General features: G+C 35.7%; 1 protein-coding gene across 2 annotated transcripts in view; it reads right to left on the minus strand.

Annotated features, from left to right (window-relative positions):
- The window catches only part of ZNRF2 (zinc and ring finger 2), a 104,342-nt gene that overhangs the window by 71,981 nt on the left and 8,962 nt on the right, over positions 1-23,399 (minus strand). The window lies entirely within an intron of this gene.

The raw sequence follows: 23,399 nt of genomic DNA on the forward strand, positions 1-23,399 counted from the left end.
GGTTAGGACTCCACGCTTTCACTCAGGGGGCCTGGGTTCCATCCCTGATCGGGAACTAAGGTCCTGCAAGCCAAGTGGCGTGGCCAAAAAAAAAAAAAAAAAAATACAGAGAGAAACTTTCTATTCATTACACAAAGCCTGTTCCCTCCCACCTTCAGCCTCATTTCTCTCCCAACCATTAACTGGCACTTTTTAAAATAACATGTATTACATACTATGAATCTGTAGTTTCCTGATCAGCATGATTCAGTATTTAACTGAATCACAATAATGCAAAAATCAAGTAAATACTACTGAGCATTTTTTGTACTGAGTAATAACATACAGTGATAGAGTATCTAATTTTTGCCTTCTCACCTATCCTGAAAGTCACCTATACTTTCACTTTTATTCAACAATGACCAACAAACTAGACCCACTCAAAAAACACTCACTGCTGATTCATTATAAAACCATGCATGTGTTCTTAATTCTGCTATAAGTTTAGACTGGGCTATGCTGATTCAGGGTATAAACTCAGCACACCTCAACAGCAAGCCATTAGCAGATGTGGAAGATTGCATGTCTAGGCTCTTAAAGGGTTGCTTTTAAGATTAAAGAGTCAAAATATTAATAAAATTTCTTTCAGCAGCCTACTCTGGTCACCTACTAGGACACCATTACACATGTTGAGTTTTATCAGAGAAGTAATACATTTCTAAGCACTCAAAAGATTTTCTTATCCCTAAAATGATTAACTAGGTTTTACTTTTAAGAAAGCTAAATATCTGACTTTATTGGTGAAAGAGACAATATTCAGTAAGATTATCTAATTGAATACATTAGAAGAGTGCAGAGAATTATTGAAAGACTGTAATTCATTCAAAATCTCTCACTCATAATATCCCAAATAATAACAGTTTATAAACTGTGCTTTGTCATTATTTTAGAATTTGTACATGTTTTTAATATGCTGTCTAACTTTTTAAAATAAAAAAATGGCCCTCTAAAGATAGTCTCATCATGTAAAGAAAATGGTATGTATTTCAGATATGCACATTTGAGTATATGAGGTGAAATGATACAGCATCTGGGATCTGGTTTAAAATATTTCAGAGAAAAGAGAGAGATAAAGCAAATATGGAAAAACATAATTAACTGGTAAATGTGGATGATGAGTATATAAAGCTTATTATTAGTTCACAGTACTATTTCTACTTCTAAGAATGTTTGAAAAGTTTTCTAATAATATTTTTAGAAAGTCTTCGGTAAATCTAAGAAGTCAATTTTTTCGATAAATCTGAAAAGGCAAAATTCAACTGCAATTAAAAGTGAACTCAGAAAATACTGAAATTTTAAGAAAAGCAAAAAACAAAACCCTAAAACTCTGACAATATTCTTACAGAGCAACAACAGGAGTTCTCAAACACCACAGGCCTAAGTAAAAACTGATACAACTACACTGGAAAACTGTTAAATAAAGCTGAAGGTATACATAGTCTCTAATTCAGCAATCCACTTCAAGGTATAAATCTCAGGGCAGTGATTCTCGCTCTAATGTGCATAAGATTCACCTGAAGGGCCTGTTTCAGTTCACTGGATACCAGAGATTCTGAAGCAGTAGGTGAGGGTGTGGCCCATGAATCTGCATTTCTAGTAAGCTCACAGGTGACAACACCAATGCTGCTGGTTGGAGAGGACCACACTTTGCGTTAATACTGTCCTACAGAAATCTGTGCACATGTGCACCAGAATGCATGTTAACAAAATATTCACAGCAGCAGTGTTCATAATAATGAAATGGAAACAAATATCCAACAATGGAATGGTTACATAAATTGTGGTATATTCATAAAACAGAATGATGAAATTAACCAGCTACTGAAGGGTAGCAGAATATGCCACCCTGAAATATGCCACTTTGGTATACTGATTTTTGAGCTGTAGGCACTTGAAAAACAACCAATCCATAGAGAGACTCCCTCCGAACTCCTTTCATCTGTCTAAAGACATCCTCCAGAAGGAACTCAATTGGGGAGTTCCTTCCTCCCTGCCCCAGGAATTTCATCAACCAGAGAAGACTGACTCACAGGAGAGAAGACTAGAAGTTGACACCACATCCAGACAAACTTTGTCACAAACTATCATATCTTCCATCCATTCTTCTAAAAGCCCATTCATTTTTCTTAAAAATCATTTCTCTCCCCTGAGAGACCTACAATCCCTCTCCCCTTTCCTTATTAAGATTGACACGTAAGCCTCAATTCTAAGTCATCTTGGAGAGTTATTCATTTTTCCCTGGGTTCCTCCCATGTATACATAAAGCATACATGTTAATAAACTTGTTTGTTTTTCTCATGTTAATCTGTCTTTTATTACGAGTCTCAGCTAAAAACTCAGAAGGGTAGAGGGAAAATTATTATTCCCTCCATATACTACACACAATATAAATGAATCTTACAAAAATAATACTGAGGAAAAGAAGATCCAAAATAAGAATACGATTCCACTTATACCAAGCCAGCAAAATTAAAGATATTCTTTAGATTGCATATGTAAGTGATAAAACACAAAAGCAAGGAAATGGTTATCAAAAAAATTATGATTATTCTAGGAGAAAGAAAAAGTTTCATAATCAGGAAGACACAGGGGAGGGTTTCTGGGGTACTGGCAATGTTCTATCTACTTCGGGACACTGGTGATAGCTGCATTGGTATTCATTTTGTAAATATGAATTATTCTACTTTATTCTACTATCTTGTGTATAACAAAAAAATTAAGATATTTTCTTTGATAGGATTTTATGAAAATGACTTCCCAAAGTTTACTATTTGAAGCTCAGTGCTCTAAATCTAGCCTCATCCTTTTAATCAATTAAATTATATTTCATAATCTAAGTTCAAAGAAATAAGTATTGGTCTTGGTGGTAAATGCAATGGTAATTTATCATTAAAGTACAAAGCTTTGAGGGAACAGCATAACAAATAGACATTGCTATGATAAATCCTAAAAAACCTATTTCTACCTTTTAAAAATACTTAAAAGGCTCAAACACCTTGAAACTTGAAATGAGAAATAAAGCAACACAAAATCTGATTGCAAATTTAGCAGTGAAGAGTCAATAGATGAAAGCAGTATCACTTAATGGATATTGCTCAATGGATATTGAGCAGAATCACTCAACCTATAACTCTGCCCAAAGATAACAGTAATTATGTTTTTAATTTGTATACAACAAACATCTTACAGATATCTAACTGGCAAGATTTGGAAAGATTCCAAATACTGTAGGAGGAATAAAAGTGCAAGTGTGAGAAAGATTTTTCTTCTTCCCACCCCAAAAGTCCCCCTCCTGCTCCCCCGCAACAAAACAAGAGAAACATCACTATGAAACACACAAACAATGGACGCCGTTTGACACAGCATGCAAGGATAGGAGTACCTCAAAAGTAAAGTTCATCAGTCTACACACAAACAAGGCAACAATGAAAACCTGGGAAACCACAGAGACCATCTGGAGTCTACAAAGTTTTCACCAACATAGGTGAGGGTAAAAAATTCCTCACTAGGTTAAAAACTTTGTAAATCTTATTTAAATACTTACCATTAACCTACTGGTTCCAGAAGGAATAAGGTAGCAGAGCAGAAAAAAGAGGGAAAACCCAATCAATACTAAGAATAAAAAGTGGCAACACAGTATCAACTCTAGGCACCTAGAATAAAATAGCAAATAAACAGAAAATATGAGGTTAAGCAGCCAACTTTCTAAAAGTATTGAGAGGTGGGTTATTGGTGCCCCCTTCTGCTTCTTACTCCTGTTTTGCTTATTATTTGGACACAGTTCCTTAGCAACTATACTAAAGAGCAGACTTGGGAGGGCAAAGAAGGTAAAGCCTGTAATTTTCATTAAGGCCAACAAGTCAATACGAAACTTAAATTACTAAGGGAACCAAGAATCCTTAAATTCTATTCTATAGCAATTGGGCTACCTAATATTTTTGGAAAATCACCTTAGTTTATCCAGAATGTATCTATACAACTAAAGTAGTGGTTTAACATTTCAGTGAATAAAATAGATGGTTTTCTTATTTGCTGGTATGGTTCATATCTAACCATTACACTGAACAAATGAAAGGTGACAACACTTAATCACCTTACTTACGTGCCATAAGACTGAATTTTACTCACAACTTTGCTTCAACAGCTTTTATTATTTTATAAAGTATATCATATAATCTTTTACTTACTACTAGTTTTCATACCCACCATTCAAGGCAACTTGTAGATAGGAGGATTTATTATTTTGGTAATAAGCTCACATTGGCAGAGCACTTTACTATAAGCCAAGCAATTTGCTGAATGTTACATTACCTTACCTAATCTTCAAAACCACCACATGAGGCAGGTACTATTTATTATCACCACTTTAACTGAAGAAATAAGAGGCTTAGAGTATTTAAATGATTTGGCCAAAGTCAAAAAGGCCCAACTACAGATCCAAAAATGTAAACCACTATGCTACAGAATAATAAGCAACTTAGCATAGTATTTTCACAATATTTCAATGTTATTTTCTTATTCCTGTGAGTGCTGAAAATATGTATGACAGATCAATGTAACATGAATCAAAAGTTTTATGGAGAATTTTCTAATTCATTGATTTTCTGAAGTACCTGAACCTAAAGATACCAAATATACAAGTAGGAAATAACTAAACAACACTACTTTAATCTTATTTTAAAAAAATCAAATTCTAGTCATAAATAAAAATACTAGAGAAATAAAGTTTCTTAGTGTTAACTGGCCAACTTCATCCATAACACTGCTATAAGAATTAAATCTCCCAATCTCTCTCTCTCTCTCCTCTCTCTCTCTCTCTCTCACACCCATGTTAAAAAGGACAGAAAAGTATATTCTTGCTACAAGGAACTCAATAAATGAAACTAATGGCTTACAAGAAAGACAAAGATTTATCAAGATACCTTTAAATAACGATTTTTAAAAGACTAGAACAAGTTTGCGAAAATATAGTCTACATATAAGTAAAAGCTAAATAAAAGAAGGCATATCTTCCTTTAAATTTAAGATACTTTTAAAACAATTGAGTATTTCCCTAAGAACAGTTAAAGCTTTACACATAATATTGGAAGGCCTAAAACTTCAGAAAGTAAGTACATTTACAGAGATAAAAAGCAATCGGTATCTCAAACAGCAAAATGTTATACCCAATGGTGTCCTGGTGAATGTGTAACAACTGCTTTCCACAGGGAAAAAAAAGCCCTGACTTTTGCTATTTGCTGATTTCCATGATTTCTATGTCTGATTTTAAGCCACTGAAGTGTCATCACTGAACACAGAATTGGTAAGAGATGAGCAGTAGCACATCGTTATATAGTATTTCCACCATACAGGTACAGTCAATAGATGTCAATAACCTCAAGAACACATTAATAGTAAAATGTAATAAAATAACTAGGAAGTGATGAGTTTTGATTATTTATTATCTTTCTTCAAAATGCAATTTACCTAATTATAAGTTTATATAATTTTAATGATGGCTGCCAAAATCCTGAATTTAACTATCAACTCCACGAAGAGCTGATTCCAGCACACCACCGGCATACAGTTCCCTTTTTAATTCACCCCAGTCCTTCGTTCATTTCCCTCACTTTCCTATTATACTTTTGATGGATTAGTAAGGAAGACGTAACAGTTTAATCCATCAGTGCTTTCAATTATTTCTTCCAAGCCTATGTAAATGTCTCCTAAGTCCACCTACGCTTTTTGTTCAGTTAAGCAAACCCCACCCCTAGGCCCTAAACATAAGACAACCATTCATTTCCAGTCCTCACCAAAGAAAAATGAAAGCAGTGGTCAGTTGCAATTGCTGGAAACATACTTCCCCCAACCTATTCCTTCGACATGATGGTTTTTGCCTGACATGAGCTGGAAACATACTTCCCCCAACCTATTCCTTCGACATGATGGTTTTTGCCTGACACGAGCTGTTTTTAAGTCAAAAACACCGGAACAATTTACATTTACACCAGTGTCACTTACAACCCCTGTCACCTGCAATGTGTCTTGCTACTACTTTCCCTTCTGCCAATCTGACAGGAATAAAGTGCTATCGCATTACTACTTTAGTTTGCATTTCCCTAGAAAGCAATCTGGCAAAATCTATTGCATTTAATAGGGAATGCTGTTCCAGGAATATAGTAGAATAGGTACTTAGGCTAACCCTAACACCCACAAAAAAATCAAAATCCAGGATATAAAAAAATCTTAAAGATTTTTTTAACAAGCTGGCAAGAAAGATACAAATTCCTAGGCCAGAATATGAGAGAAGGCTGAAAACCCATAACAGTACAGTGAACAGCAATAGGCTTTTGCCTTGAGTAGGATACCCTCGAATGGCTACAACTTCACTATTACAGTAAATTAGAAATAACCTTCCTCTCCTTACCACCATCTCCCAAGCAACTTCAAGGAAAATCCACTGAACCTTGACACTGGGTGGGGAGGAGATGGCAAAATCACCACTGAGAATTTAGAACCACAAATAGAACTCTTGCTGCATTTGCTGTCTGAATTCATAATTCCTGGGTGGTCTAAAAACCCTACATTGAAATTCTCACACTTTAACATGCATCAGAATCACCTAGATGGCCTATTTAAACAGATTGCTGCTGCCCCCCCTCCAACAGATAAATATATATATAAAATTGGTGTAATTTCCATGTTATTTTTGACCAACTGTCTATTATTATCAACTGCAATGTTTAATATCTAGAGCTTGATGGCAACATAAAATTTTTAATGAAATTTAAAGTATATTTAAAATATATTAAGTTTTATGTATAAGTACTATATAATATGCACATATGTGTACATAAATACATGAAGAGGAGTATGATAAATTGATCAATGAAGACTCAAACATAAAAGTATACTCCTCTGGGGTAAAATTCTGTGGGGGGAAATAAAATACAAATATGATTTCAAGGTGAAAAAGAAACAATGTAAAATATCCAGCAATTATAGACTAGATTGTTCATGGATGTTTTAAAGGATGCAAGCAAATCTCCAGACACTAGAGTATTTATATTTATATTCCATTGGATACATTTAGGAGTGATGTTAATATTTTAAAACATCAATATTTTTAATATTCCTGAAATTACATCCCTGGCAACTATTTAAACATTATGATAAAAAAAAATTAGATGCCAACTTAAAAACGTAAAAGGAGGTAGTTTAAAATTTTATTTGGGCATCAAAAAATGGGCAGAAGACCTAAATAGACATTTCTCCAAAGAAGACATATAAATGGTCAATAGGCACATGAAATGATGCACATCACTAATTATTAAAGAAATGCAGATCAAAAATACAATGAGGTACCACCTCACACCAGTCAGAATGGCCTTAATTAAAAAGTCTACAGATAATGCTGGAGAGGGTGTGGAGAAAAAGGAACCTCCCTACACTGTTGGTGGGAATGTAAATTGGTGCAGCCACTATGGAAAACAGTATGAAGGGTCCTTAAAAAACTAAAAATAGAGTTACCATAGGATCCAGCTACCCCACTCCTGGGTATATATCCAGAAAAAACTCCAACTTGAAAAGACAGATGCACCCCAATGTTCACAGCAGCACTATTTACAATAGCCAAGTCATGGAAGCAACCTAAATGTCCATCAACAGATGACTGGGTAAAGAAGATATGGTATATATACACAAGGGAATATTACTCAGCTATAAAAAAGAATGAAATAATACGATTTGCAGCAACATAGATGGACCTAGAGATTAGCATACTAAGTGAAGTCAGACAAATATATATCACTTACACGTGGAATCTAAAATATGATACAAATGAACTTATTTAAAAAACAGAAACAGACTCACAGACACAGAAAATAAATTTTGGTTACCAAAGGGGAAAGGCGGGAGGAGGGATAAATTAGGAGTTCGGGATTAGCAGATACAAACTACTATATAGAAAATAGATAAACAACAAGCTCCTACTGTACAGACAGGGAACTATATCCAATATCTTGTAGTAAAGGATGATGGAAAAGAATCTGAAAAAGAATATATACATATATATATATGTACATATATATACACATATATATATACATATATATAACTGAATCACTTTGCTGTACTAACACAACATTGGAAATCAACTATACTTCAATTTTTATTTATTTTTATTTTTTTGCAGTAGGCGGGCCTCTCACTGTTGTGGCCTCTCCCGTTTCGGAGCATAGGCTCCAGATGCGCAGGCTCAGTGGCCATGGCTCACGGGCCCAGCTGCTCCACGGCATGTGGGATCTTACCGGACTGGGGCACGAACCCGTGTCCCCTGCATCTGCAGGCGGACTCTCAACCACTGCGCCACCAGGGAAGCCCCTATACTTCAATTTTAAAAAAATTATCTGGGGGATAAAAAAGCAAAAAGTTTTAAAGATCACTGCCCCAAAGTACTTGTGAACATGTGCAGCAGGAATCATGAATAAAAATGTTCACAGCAGCATTGTTTATAATAATGCAAAATGAGAAACACCACCAATTCCATCAACAATAAAAATGGATAAATTGTGGTATATTCATTCAACGAATACAATGTATCAATGAAGATGAATAAGCTACAGCTACAAACAGTAACATGGATGAAATGTACAAATGATGTCATATATTTAGAACGAATCCTATACTATTCACAACCAAGCCTATTATTTGAGGATGCTTATGGTTTAGAGATGCATAACTGAGTGGTGAAGCTATAAAGAAAGATAAGGGGACTTCCCTGGTGGCACAGTGGTTAAGAATCTGCCTGCCAATACAGGGAACATGGATTCAAGCCTTGGTCCGGGAAGATCCCACATGCCATGCAGCAACTAAGCCCGTGTACCACAACTACTGAGCCTGTGAACCTAGAGCCCGTGCTCTCCCAACGAGAAGCCACCGCAATGAAGAGGAGCCCTCGCTCAACACAACTAAAGAAAGCCTGCATGCAGCAACGAAGACCCGATGCAGCCAAAAATAAATTAATTAAAAGAAAAAGTAAACACCTTAAAAAAAAAAAGGTAATGAAAATATTTGTTTTTCTCAGAAGCAAGGATAATACAATAGAAGGGCACAGAGGGAGATTCTAAAAAACACCCATTCTATTTCTTAGAATGGGTGATGGTACAAAAGGATTCACTTTATTAGTCTTTAAAGATGTATATATGTTTTATATACTTTTCTATATGTAAAATATATTGCATAATAAAAATTATTTTTAAAAATTACCCTTTGATCCAGCAACCTCCACCTGGTAATTTATCCTAGGGATAACATCAGTATACAAAGAACATATGCACAATAATTTTTATTTGTTTGTAGTAGTAAAAAAATTGACCGTCAATAAAAACAGCTTAATAGTTTGTCCAACATCCCTACTATGGAATATCTTGCAGTCATTAAAAAGAATCTGAAGTATATTCCTTGAGGAATTTTCAAAATGTTTTAAGTGAAAAGAGCAAGATGCAGACAAGTATTCATAATACAATCCACTTTTATAATACAGTCCACTTTTATAAAACAACCACAAAATCCCTATATATGTGTATATGTTATTATATCCATGCATAGCACAAAGGTTCAGAAGATAAACACCAGATTAGTTTATCTGGCAGGTAAAGGTGTGGGGGATAAAAAGAAAAAGAAAACAAACTAACTGGTGTGCACATATATACATGAATAAAGAGATGTACCAACTAGTGTACCAAAGTGTCAGTGGTGTTTATCTTAGTGGATTTTCAGGTAATTTTTATTTTCTTTGTTATACTTTTATGTGTTGTTTCAAGATTTTAACAATAGAATTCAAGATTTATAAATAGCATACATTACTTTACAGTCAGGAAACACTAAAGTAGGTATCATTTGGGACAAAGTATTTCTAAGCTCTAGAATAAGTAATATTCCAACTGGTAACATCTATACAGAAACAGCCGTGGATGGTCAGTTTATAAAGCGGAGAATAAGTCACATACTGCACTAAGGAAGCTTTTTTCAAGGTGTATGCTACCATCGGTGCCTCCCATGTGGTAATGTGCATACAAATCACCTGGGCATTTTTAAAATGCAGATTCTGTTTCAGTATGTCTGGGATGGGGCCGATATTCTGCATTTCTAATAAGCTCCCGAATGTAATGCCATTGGTCCACAGACCATACTTTGATTAGCAAGGTGCTGAGCACTTGGAATGTGAGCACTAGGTGGTGAGTACTAGGCACTTTTGCAAATATTACATCATTCAATCCTTACTACAACTTTCTGAGGTACGTTTAATCATTTCCATCTACAGATGGCTAAACTGAAGCTCACATAGTATCAGAAGAATACTGATGATAGAAAGGAAATAATGCCCTTTGGGTAATGTAGTTAATGAAACACCCTTTGAGGGCTCTTTCCATGCTAAACACAACTATTTCCGATTTTTTGATACCTTCTTTGATCAGGAAAACACTAGCATCATAATCTAACATAAAAGTTCTACAAGTTTACATCTCAAGGCAAAATGGGATTGCAAATCACCTAACAACGAGAATACTAGGTGTGATTCTCGGACCAGCAGCATCAGCAGCACCTCGAAACTCATTAGAAACACAAATTCTCAGACCCCATTGCAAACTTACTGAATCAAAAACTCTGGGGGTGGGGGTGAGTCTCATGCCCACTAAAGTTTGAGAGCCACAGAACATCAATAAAGGACTAATGAAAAAAAGAGTCAAATGACTGAACTAATTTGGGAAATACTGAATTAAAATGAGTTAACCAGATTTTTTTAACCGCAGAACTTTGTTATAAAACATGCTTGGGGGGCTTCCCTGGTGGCCAAGTGGTTAAGAATCCGCCTGCCAATGCAGGGGACATGGGTTCAAACCCTGGTCTGGGAAGATCCCACATTCCACAGAGCAACTAAGCCCGTGCGTCACAACTACTGAGCCTGCGCTCTAGAGCCCACGAGCCACAACTACTGAGCGCATGTGCCACAACTACTGAAGCCTGCACGCCTAGAGCCCGTGCTCCGCAACAAGAAAAGCCCCGGCAATGAGAAGCCCGCGAGTAGCCCCTGCTCGCCACGACTAGAGAAAGCAAACGCGCAGCAATGACGACACAATGCAGCCAAAAAAAACCTCCACAACTTGCTTAGCTACAGGACTGTCTCTTCCAGGAGAATCTTATGGGACCAGTGTTTAATAGGATTAAACTCTCAATGATACTGTCCCAAAGCAGATTTTGCTCCATGGGGCCTGAGGGCTAAAGGCACACACCTGAAGTCAGATAAACTTAAGTATGAAAATGAGCTCTGAAAGTATGAGTAATGGTAGTACAGGAGTAGTAATAGTAAGAATAGCAATGATGATGATACTACTACCAATACTACTACCAGTTCTTTTCTGTTTATAAAAGGTATACAGGTATTACTATAAGAAAACATATGACAAAACCTAAGAAGAAAATATAATAGCAGTATTCCTACCAGCCAGATAACCAATATTTAGTATATGGATATTACCTTCTGGTCTTTTTTCCCTATGGACACAGATATACATGAATTTGGTAACAAAATTACCAAAACAAAACCCATACTACTTTACACTTATTTTCACAGTGTTATATTTTTGTTTCCAAACAATCTGCCCACTAGACTTCTTGAGGACAAAAGTTGTTTTCACCTTTGCATTCTCAGTACCAGAAAGCCTACCAAGCCTATTGCAGCTGGTACTGAATATTTTTCGACTGAGTGAATAAGAAACAAAGAAAAATCAGATGCACAGACTGTGTATGATAATGAGAACAGTTTGAGTTTCCTCCATACTCAATTTTAAAGCCAGCTAACATACAAAAGAATATCTAAGTGCTGTGCTTTGGCTTATAAAAGTCCACTGTCACATTTTCATATATAGTGTAAGAAATACTTTTTTTCTAGTCCTTGCCACTTTATAAAACTACTTTCTTAAAAAAAACCCCTTAAGACATTAAGTATGTGGATACATAGCAAAAGCAAGAATAACGTCTATGGAGTGATAGACAATTTGGTCCCCAACGGACCTCAACTTTCTGTGGCGGAAGCTTGTCAGATTTCTCAAATTCCTCCAGAGCTCTTGACTCTCCGACAGAGGAAGATTGCTTTCAGAACACCAAGGAATAATGCTGACAGAACTAGTTCACCACCCCCTCTGAAAAAAGTGAAACCACCTCCTTCTCTGAACGAGCAACAACATGCCCCTTTCTATCATTAGGACTCTCTTTAGTGAACTAACCTACAAGAGGATACTCCTCTAGGCTGTTGTCCTAATCATTTGTTCTTATACAGCAAATTTAATTACCTTTTTGGAGTTTGTAATAATGGGAACTGTCTGCACTAGTATATTCAAATCCAAGACATGGACATAATTGTAATTGTTTTTATAAGCCTCATTATTCTTTAGTCTATCCTGGAAATTGAAGCCCAAGAGAATGAAAGATGAAGGTCATAAAACAAGTTTTTTGACCTCAAAGTAGAACTTTTCTCACCATAACCAATGACCCTTCCAAAAATATTTAATATATAAAAAGTGAATGCAGCTAAGCATGCCCCAGATTGCTTTTAGGAATTTTAGTCAGGCCCTTTTACTAGCTTTTTAAGAATACTCTTCTCCATAGGTACTAAAGGAATCCCTAGGCTGAGGTTCTGCCATCCTAATCACCTTTCTCAATCCATGTAGCTTAACACATGCATCATATAAAAAATGAGCAGATCCTCCTGTTCTCATCCTTGGTGAATACGGAATCCATATTCAAGACTTGGTACATCTGTCTCATTGTCACAACAGCCATAAGAACTCCTTTTTCTGGTTCTTCTTGCATAAGACTGGAATTTCTACAATCTAGCTGTTATTTTAGATTACAGTTAAGTTGCACACAAAACTTAGTATGATCTTTGACTCATTTATACTTCCTGGACTCATATATGAAAATGAAATACATACACAGAAAGAAAAGTATGTGTCTAGCCATTGTCTACTTAATTTTTAAAAGATTTAGACTAAACCAAAAACATAATAAATTCCCAACTCCTGCATCTTTGTTCAACCACTTCCCTACATTCCTTGGACAAGTTAAATTTCTCCCATGCTTAGAAATACTGATCCTAAAAAAACAAAGTTTCCTGAACTTTGTCCTTTTCCTGAGAATTGACAATTTGCAAATAAATTAACCACTATATCCCACTTTGATATAGTGTATACCATCTAAAACATTTAGTATCATTCAAAAACTTTGCCAATGGACAAAGTATAAGGATAAATAAATTTAAGCATTAATTTTAAAATTGTTTCTCTTTGAGATATTTATACACTTAAGTATTCTATTATAAATCTATCATTAGTTAAACACTTTGGGTGTTCTTAGGCTTAGTGTCCACACATTACGGTGTTACTGTACAGTATCTGATTAGGGAAGGAGTAGTGTGAAAGGGATAGAGAAAATGTGAGTGGCAAGACAGAATTTTATTAACCTTTACAATGTCTCCCATTTTTAACTTACTTTACAATTACCCCAAACCCTCAACATGAAAAAGTACGTGTTATATGACTCCATTTATATGAAGTTAAAGTACAGGCAAAACTAATCTATGATGATAGAAATAGGTAGTACTAATCAGCCTCTTGGAAGTAGTGTGGAAATGACTGAGAAGGAGCATAAGAGAACTTTTGGGGATGAAAAGAGTGTTCCCTACTTTGATAGTGTGTTGGTTACACAGTGTATTGTCAAAATATTTGTCAAAACTCTTCAAATGCACACTTAGGATCTGTGCAATCCAACATATGCAAAATTTAAAAAAAGGGGGAAAAGTAGTTGCTTCCTTTCCACAAAGAGGTCAGTTCCCAACAATAATAAAATTAGAGAAGGCTCAGGGGAAAAAAAAGGAGAAAAAAGACAGAAAAGAACATGACAATTACCCAGCTTGACGAAAACAGGGTCCATGTTACAATTACTACTATCAGCACCGAGTATATAACAGAAGCTCAATAATTTGTTTTACACATAAAATTTCAAGTATTATAATTATAGAACTATATAAAAACATCAGAGAGCTTTACAAAAAAAGTCAAGAATTTAATCAGAGATGAAAAAAATTCACAGACCAATGGTTCTTAAATCAATTTAGGATGACAGACCCCTTTGAGAATCTGATGAAATCTATGGATTATTCCTACTGAAAAATGAACATAAACCACAAAATTTTGTATGTAATTTCAAAGCTTTATGGGCCATCTGAAGTTTATCCATGAAATACTCTGGGACCTACTGACTGTAAGCAAAGAATCTCTGTAACTAGACAATTTCAATATTTAATTTAATATGAATAAAAATTGTTCAATAGACTACAACAGATGATCACTGCATTTTTTTCTTTTGTTCGTAGGTTTTTAAAATTTTAGCAGCTCACTCATTTTTATTGTTTCACAGAAGATTTCAAAAATACTCATTTAACCATCTTTTAGATAAAGAATTCTTTATAACTTTCTTTTAGGTACAATAGCTATCTCAAAGTACTTTCTTTACAGTTCTAACTCAATCATTGTTCTTTCTCTCCTATTGGTAACATATTATATAACTAAAAATACTGCATTTTCCTTAAACAATAAGGATATTCAAGACTTATCATAGTGTGGCAGGCAGAATAATGGCCCTCCAAAGATGTCTACAGCCTTATCTCTGGAACCGTGCTAGGTTACATGGCAAAGTAGAATTAAGGTTGCAGATGGAATAAAGGTTGCTAATTATGTTCTTAAAATAGGGAGATTATTCTAGATTATCTAGCTAGGCCTAACTTAATCACAAGGGTCCTTAAAATGTGGAAGAGTGACGCAGAAGAGTCAAAACCAGGGAGCTGGCAGTATGAGAAAGACTTGGCCCAATGTTGCTCACTTTGAAGGTGGAGGAAGGGGTCATAAGCCAAAAAATGAAGGTGGTCTCTAGAAGCCAGAAAAGGCAAGTAACAGGTTCTCCCTTAGAACCTCCAGAATCAACCTGCTAACACTTTGCTTTGAGCCCCGTGAGACCTATTGTGTACCTCTGACCTCCATAACTATAAGATAATAAATGTGTGATTTTAAGTCACCATGCAGTCCCTGGTGGTCCAGTGACTAAGACTCCACGCTCCCAATGCAAGGGGCCTGGGTTCAATCCCGGTCAGGGAGCTAAATCCCACATACAGCAACTAAAGATCCCACAGGCTGCAACTAAGACCCAACGCAGCCAAATAAATAAATATTAAGTCACCATGCTTACGGTAACTTGTTACAGCATCCATAGGAAAATAACACACATGGTGAAATGAAAAAAAGCACTGAACTGATTCAGAGTCATTATGAACTAACTAATAACTTTTAAGTCATTATACCACTTAAAAGCCAAATTTCTTAACATCTCAGAGCTTCAGTCTTCTCATTTATAAACGGAGGAAATTATGTTCTCTGACTCTTGCAAAGTGTTACTCAAAGATATAGAGTACGTAAATATGCTTTTATAAACTATAAAATATCTACAGATATGATAACAAAATTATACAAGATCAATATGAACATGATAACATTCATGCTATCATATTAAAATATATTCAATACATACACAACTAAGAGTTCTAGAAACAAAGCTTGATTAATATTTATTGGGGCTATTTATAATATGTGTTTTTCAAAGTTTTGTGCCAAAAAAAATCAGCATTTAAACTTCTAAAATATCTTTTCAGTGGTAAAGTTTTAAATAGGAAGAACTAAGTCTTCTACTACATACTTCTATATTCCATAAAGAACATACCACATAGCAATTTATAAAGATGCTATACATATAATAAATTATAATAGAGAAATTAATATTTATAGAATTATGTCACTTGGAGTTATGGACATTTCTAAATCATCTTTAATAAAACAGAAGAGGGATGATGTGGATAAATACCATCCACAGAATTTTTAAGAATTAGTGATTACTTTCGGACTTCTCCCATCATACTGCCACAATACTCTCCTCTTCTTCTTACTCTTAATTACTCTTTAAAGGAGTTCAAGTGTTCCAAAAAATGGGAAAGAGACAGCCAAGGGCCCATATAATTTAAATCTCTATTAAATTAGACCCAATATATCTAAGATATTTAAAAATCACCAAAAAATCTTGCCATTAATAAAGACCCTTTCTTCATTTATAGGAAGCAGTAGACTTTTAAGTACCATTTTAATAATTTAAATTCATAACCCTGCACCATTAGAATTGACACAATAAATCTAATTCATAAAAATTTAATCTTAGAAGTCAACAGCCTGGGAGGAAATATTTAAAACATATAAATAGCCAAAGACTAATCTGTAGAATATATAGTAAACTACAAATCAATATAAAATAGATGAACAACCCAACAGAAAAATGGGCAGTCACTGAGTAGGCAAGTCAAAAAATATACATGGCTAGTAATAAACACATGGAAAAATGCTCATTTTCACCAGCAATCAGGAAATGCAAATCAAAATTTTTCAAGTGAAATGGAAGAAAAAATAATAACATCTAACACCAGCAGAGCTATAGAAAATTTAGTACTGTCATACACTGGTGCAGAATATATTACTAATGCCTTTGAGGGGGGTTTCAATATCTATTAATAATTTTCAACCAGAAAATTCTACTTCCGGGAATCTGTTGTATAATAAAGAACCTGTCCGGTCTTGGTTCCTGGGTTCCTAACACAGAGCTTCTAAAACCCTTGGAATTTTCCCAGTGATAAGAGTGTTTTCATTATTCATTAGCCCCTTGGATGGCACCTGACTTTCTGCTAATGAGATTATTCAGAATGGAGTTAATCATCAGAAAGACCAACCACTAGAGAAAAGGGATGGGGGCTTTGAGCCAGGTCAATCTCTGCAGAGGAGAAATGCAGGTGGCCTAGGGACCCCCAAAGAGTGCCTGACATCTGAAGTGAGGGCAGTCTTCTCAGGTCAGTGCCCTTAAACCTGTTGAGTCAGACACTAACTCCAGCTGGTTGGTGTCATTGTAGTATCCACCTGAGAAAAATCTGTACATATGTACATATTCATAAAGATGTTTATCCCAACACTGGAAAAGTATAAACATCCTAAATGCTTACCAATAGAAGAATGGTTAAATAAGCTACGGTTCGTGCATATTACGGAACAGTAAGTAGGTAGCAGTTAAAAAAAAAAGTTACATTTCCATGTCCTCCCACATAAAAACCTCTTAAACACATTAAAGAGAAAAAAGCAGGGTTTACAAGAATATAGTATGACCACATATTGTTATTCTTAACAATAACAGCCTCCCTTGCAAAATCATATACAAAACTGGTTTTCTCTGTACTTGTAAGTGAATCTGTCAAAAACGTTAGGAAGTATACATACAAAAAATGATAACAGTGACATTTGGGGGGAGAATGAGATCACCAGAGGAGGACTGAAAGGGACTTACATTTCATCTGAACTGTCTAAATTTCATAGAAATGGATTCATATTTCTTCTGCAATTAAAAAAGAGAACTTGCAGTTAATGGCTAAGACTCTGCACTCCCAATGCAGGGGGCCCGGGTTCGATCCCTGGTCAGGGAATTAGATCCCGCATGCTGCAACTAAGAGTTAGCATGCCCCACTAAGAGTTTGCATGCGGCAATTAAAGAACCCACATGCCGCAACTAAAAAGATGCCATGTGCTGCAATTAAGACCCAGCGCAGCCAAATAAATAAATAAATATTGTCTTTAAAAAAGGATGACTGCCTGAACATGTTTACCAGCCTCTGTTCAGTCCAAACATCCTAACTAAAATCATTATAAATGTATTTTTTAAGGGAATAAGCCTGTAAAAGGATGGAGTAAATAAATTAAAAAAAAAAAAAAAAGCAATGCCATCCATTAGACTATAGAAAGAAAATAAATGAGTGGTAACTTTCACCACAGAACCAGGAAAGCAGAGTAGCAACCTGATCTACACCAAGCACGAGAATTTGCAGGCAGGCAGAAGAGGACAAAAAAGAGTAAGATTCACTGCAAGTCCATGTAAGAAGCAGTGAGAGCCCCCCAGTTGTCCTCCCTGACTTCAAACAACTAGGCAACTGTTCCTTCTCAACCCTAGCACTACAGGTTTGAAGAGGGAAGTTTCTGGACTTGGGGACAACAGGAATAGCTAAAGGCAGAGGTACCTACTGATACTGAATATGAAGATTAAATGAAAGTACCATATTGAGCATTAAGTCTCCCAACTTTCTTCTCAATCTGCTCCTAGAACACTGGTATAAAAAAGAATGTCGGGCTTCCCTGGTGGCGCAGCGGTTGAGAGTCCGCCTGCCGATGCAGGGGACGTGGGTTCGTGCCCCGGTCCGGGAGGGTCCCGCATGCCGCGGAGCGGGCTGGGCCCGTGGGCCATGGCCGCTGAGCCTGCGCGTCCGGAGCCTGTGCTCCGCGACGCGAGAGGCCACAGCAGTGAGAGGCCCGCGTACCACAAAAAAAAAAAAAATGTCCTCCAGCTAAGAAAAGAGAAAAGCCATTCTGGAAAATATGACCAGCCAAGAGAAAAGACAGTAATTTACTATTCCTCAGAAAATGGCTCAGATAGATGACCTTACCTGCAGAGAGAGCTTCCAATCAGCTTTTCAGTGCCTTAAAGAATGAGTAACCAGCCAAAGACGATCAAACATTCGAAGAAAGAACCTAATGAATGACTGAAGCTAAACAAAGGGAAAATGCAACTGGGAAGAAACTGATCAAGAAGGAAAAAAAAAAGCATATGCATACACACGTACACAAAAACACATTTTAATATTCTTAGAAAAAGATACTGTACCCACAAAACAAAAATGGAATGTATGAAAAAATTCATTATAAAAAGAAAGCTTTTGGAAAGTAAAAAAGATTACAGAAACAAAAATTCACTAAAAGGTTAGAAATAAAGTTGGGGAAAAAAATCCCCCCAAAAAGAGACTGAAAGAGATATTTTTTTTAAAAAAGAGAGAGAGAAAAGATAAAGCAAAAGATCACTCTAGGGCTTCCCTGGTGGCACAGTGGTTGAGAATCCGCCTGCCAATTCAGGGGACACGGGTTTGATCCCTGGTCCGGGAAGATCCCACATGCCACTGAGCAACTAAGCCTGTGCACCACAACTACTGAGCCTGCACGCCACAACTACTGAGCCTGCGCTCTAGAGCCTGTGAGGCACAACTACTGAGCCCACGTGCCTAGAGCCCATGCTCTGCAACAAGAGAAGCCACCGCAATGAGAAGTCCGTGCACCGCAACGAAGACCCAACACAGCCACAAATAAATTTATTTTTTTTAAAAAAAAGATCACTCTAAGTGTCCAACACTGAAATAATGAGAAAGGAAATTGGAAGAAGACATAATCACAGAAATAATTTTCTAAAAACTACCCAAAATGAAAGAGTTAGCAGATTGAAAGGGCCTGCCAGTATGCAGTGCAATGGATGAACACAGACATATCTTAAGGTATACAATAATGAAATTTTATAACCCTAGGGCTAAAGAAGATCCGAAATGCTTGGGGTGGGGGGTAGGGGGAGATGTTTCACACAAAGGATCAAAAACCAGAATGACATGGGTGTGCTCAACAGCAACACAAGAAGCCAGAAAACAACAGAGCAAATTTAAAACATTAAAATTCTGAGGAAAAATAATTTCCAACCTAGAATTCTATATCAAGTCAAACTGTCAATCAAGAGTGAGGGCAGAAATAAAATATTTTTTTTCAGACACTGAAGTCTTAATGTCTTTTACTTTACACACATTCTTTCTCAGTAAGACACAGAAGAGTGTGTTCTACTAAAAACAGTGTAATACATGAAGAAAGAAAAGACATGAGACCAAGGAACTAGGAGATTTAACCTGAGAGAAAAATGAAACTCCCAGAATGATAATGAACAGAGACCTCCCCCAATAACTAATTCAGAATGCGGTTGGTCAGAAGGCCCCAGAAGAGATTTAACAAGAACATGAAATTCACAGAATACATAGCTTATGAACAAATGTAAATATACAACTGAGGGAGGGTTTGGCGACTACATGCAAAACTAAACAAAAATTTTTTTTAAATTGTACAGGAAAAGAAAAGCAGCCAACTGTGAACAGGATGCTGAATTAGTAGAAGTTAATTACTAAGATACAGAATAAGTAACATTTAAAATACAACAAATGCAGGTAGTTCATCTAACTTGATTCACATCTGCAAATAACTAAGGAAATTATCTACCCTACACACCTCTTATGAGATGCAAATGAGTTAGTGCTTGTGAAATCACTTTCCAAATCCATAAATTAATACATAAAAGTAATAGTATTAGTTCTATGTTTAAAAAGACACTAAAAGTGGTCTATAATATTAAATATTCTTCATTTACATTTTTTCTTAAGGAAACTAATGACATCCCTCCGAAGAACTCTTTAAGTGGCAAGATGGTGGAAAGAGTGAAACATGGGAGTTACTAAGGAACTGAGATTTCAAGGTGACCAGATGTACTTTTTGAAGACATGTTATAATAGACGGGAAATTTGAAAAATTCCAAATCAAGACCTTAGAGATCTCAGACCAGAGCATGTCAAAAGACCAGCAAAGCAGTATATTCCTTTATCAAATGCCATGTCAACCAGGTTGCCTGAGATGCAGTAAATCATACAACATAAAAATGCTAAGTTTCTCAGATACTTCCCTGGAGAAGTAGCATACACTTAACAAAAGGACTGACCTGCCTTAACTTCTCACCAACCATCTCCCCCAACCATCTCCAACCACCCACAAAACATATTCAGACTGATTAAGAATGTTTTGTAGCACAGTCAAATGGTTATGAAAAAAAGCTATTATTAAGCACAGCATAATTTTATTTCTAAGACAACTTTATGATTGTCCCCATTTGTATAGTCCACATTATACCTATTTTCTTTGGCTCAAAAATTCAGTTTACACATACCTACTTTACACAAATAAAAACATAACACTTCTCTCTGGAGAAATAAGTTTTTATATATGATGTAAATAAACAATAATTTTGGTGATCATTAGCCTTGTTATCAAATACAAAATGTATCTTTAGAACACTGAATATTTACGAAGTTTTTACCATCTGACTAACACAGTAAATGCACTGTAAAACTTAATTCAGACATTCAGGGGAGATTCGTGGAAACAGAGACATATAGAAAAATTAAAACTAAAATTTTGGATTTTTTTTTACAAAATCTGAGAAGTTGAGAAGAGTAAAGGACATGGTCTTCCTGAAGAGGGTGAGAATGAGAAGAGGGATGTGAGTCTTGAATGTCTTCATTTTTGATGGAGGTTCAAATGTTAGTTTAAAATAATGATATACCCTATACAGATTACTTTAAGCCTCACAATACCACAAAACAAGATTTTTATCCTGATTTTAGAGATGAAAAAACTAAGGTAAGGAGGGATTAAATAACTTGCTTAAGGTCACACAGTATGGATGGACTTAATCCAGGCAGCCTGACTTGAAAACCCAAACTCTTCCCCATAATAACAGAATACCGCCTGCACATACAGAGAGAGCATTCCATCTCCTACACTTCGGTGACTGATTTATGGATAGGCACAGAACTCAAATCAGAGTCCTTCTGCTGGAGCTGGAGGGAAATATACCCTTCAGGCCACTCAGATAACATGTGGATGGAAGTAAGGGTGAGCCTTCAGGCCATCAGCTTAAAGAAGGCCTAATAATCAATACAAGAGGATAAAACTAGGTAACAAGTAAAAGGAAACCAGGGTGTGGATGTGCACGCACACGCACAGAATTGCTCAATTTCAGCTCCACGGACCCTGGTTCCCGAACTTGTTCCTTTGATTCTGTGGGCTATTTTAGGATCCTTTCTAATAATTTGAGACAATATACTGTTTTTCCATTTAATGCTATTTTGCATTGTATATCTATCATGTGCAGTTGAAAAAGTCTTCAGAGTCTCTGACTACAATGTAATATTCCTAGTTAATACTAGAGCTGTACAGCATTGATGATATAGTGGTGTGCACAGCTGCCTTCCTAGTTGACACCAGAAATAACAAAAGGGTAGCAAGAACAACAACAGTAAATTTACCACCTAAAAATTTACCACAGCTACACTTTAAAATAACTCCCAGGTTAAAGAAAAAAATCTAAATGTAGTTAATATAATTATTCCTCAACAGAGCTGACTTAAAATGAAAAAAGTATACTTAATGACAATGAAAATACTAAATGTCTAAAGCTGTGGGAAGTAACTGTATGTATTGAAGAGTAATCATAGCCTTAAATGCTTTTATTATTTAAAAAAAAGAAAAATAAATGAACTAAGAAGCTAAGAGAAAATAAAATTAACTACAAAATGAGAAAGAAACTAAAAGATAAAACAACTAATGAAATAAAAATCAATAATAAAAATAGTAACATTTATTGTTCAAACCAAGACCTGGCTCTTTCAAACAAATTACATGTAACAACCCACTATATATATATATATATACACACACACACACACACACACACACACCACACACACAGATATATATATGGTTTCTTTGTTCTTTTTCTCAGCTCACATGTATACAAATAGGATAAATTAATGAACTATCACGGACTACTCACAATTCAAGCAAAAATTAGGAATTTATTAAATTCCTAATGGTCAAAATTTACTAAATTCAAATGATGCAATGCACTTACTCTTTTTTTTGATATACTAAATTTCTTTATTGTAAAAATAAAAAAGAGAGAGAGAGAGAGGGAACACACACACACACTGAATAAAATAATGGTTCTGACAGCTATTACTCGAAATGCACCTACCAATATGCACTTGTTAAGTACCAAAAACCTCATTTGAGTTTTCATGGGAAGAAAAAAAAAATGATATGGATAGTCCTAAAAATTATACCTTGCTTGAAGAAGTTGCCCCTTCTAAAGGGCAATTTCAGCAATAAAGATCAAATGCCTTGAACAAATGCATACCTTTGGTTCTAACGATCCCTTGTCTCTGATAAATTTCTAAGAACTGGAGAAATATAACAATTTGCATGCCAGGATTTTGACAGCAATAGTACGTTTAATAGTACCACCAAACTGCAAACTAACTGCAGTTGACCACTGAACAACACAAGTTTGAACTGTGGGAGTCAAATTATCCATGGACTTTCCTCAATATAGTAAATACTGCAGTACACCATCTGCAGTTGGTTGACCCCCCACACCTAACCGTGGATGTGGAGGAATGGCGATTTCAGAGGGGGGTACAAATGAAAATGGACTGCCCAGAGCACCTGTACCCTTAACCCACACGTTGTTCAAGGGTTGGCTAATCCTTCACTCCTCTG

The sequence above is a fragment of the Aethalodelphis obliquidens genome, unplaced genomic scaffold, assembly GCF_003676395.1.
Source record: "Aethalodelphis obliquidens isolate GAN/ISIS:26980383/991018 unplaced genomic scaffold, ASM367639v1 scaffold5, whole genome shotgun sequence".
NCBI lineage: Eukaryota > Metazoa > Chordata > Mammalia > Artiodactyla > Delphinidae > Aethalodelphis > Aethalodelphis obliquidens.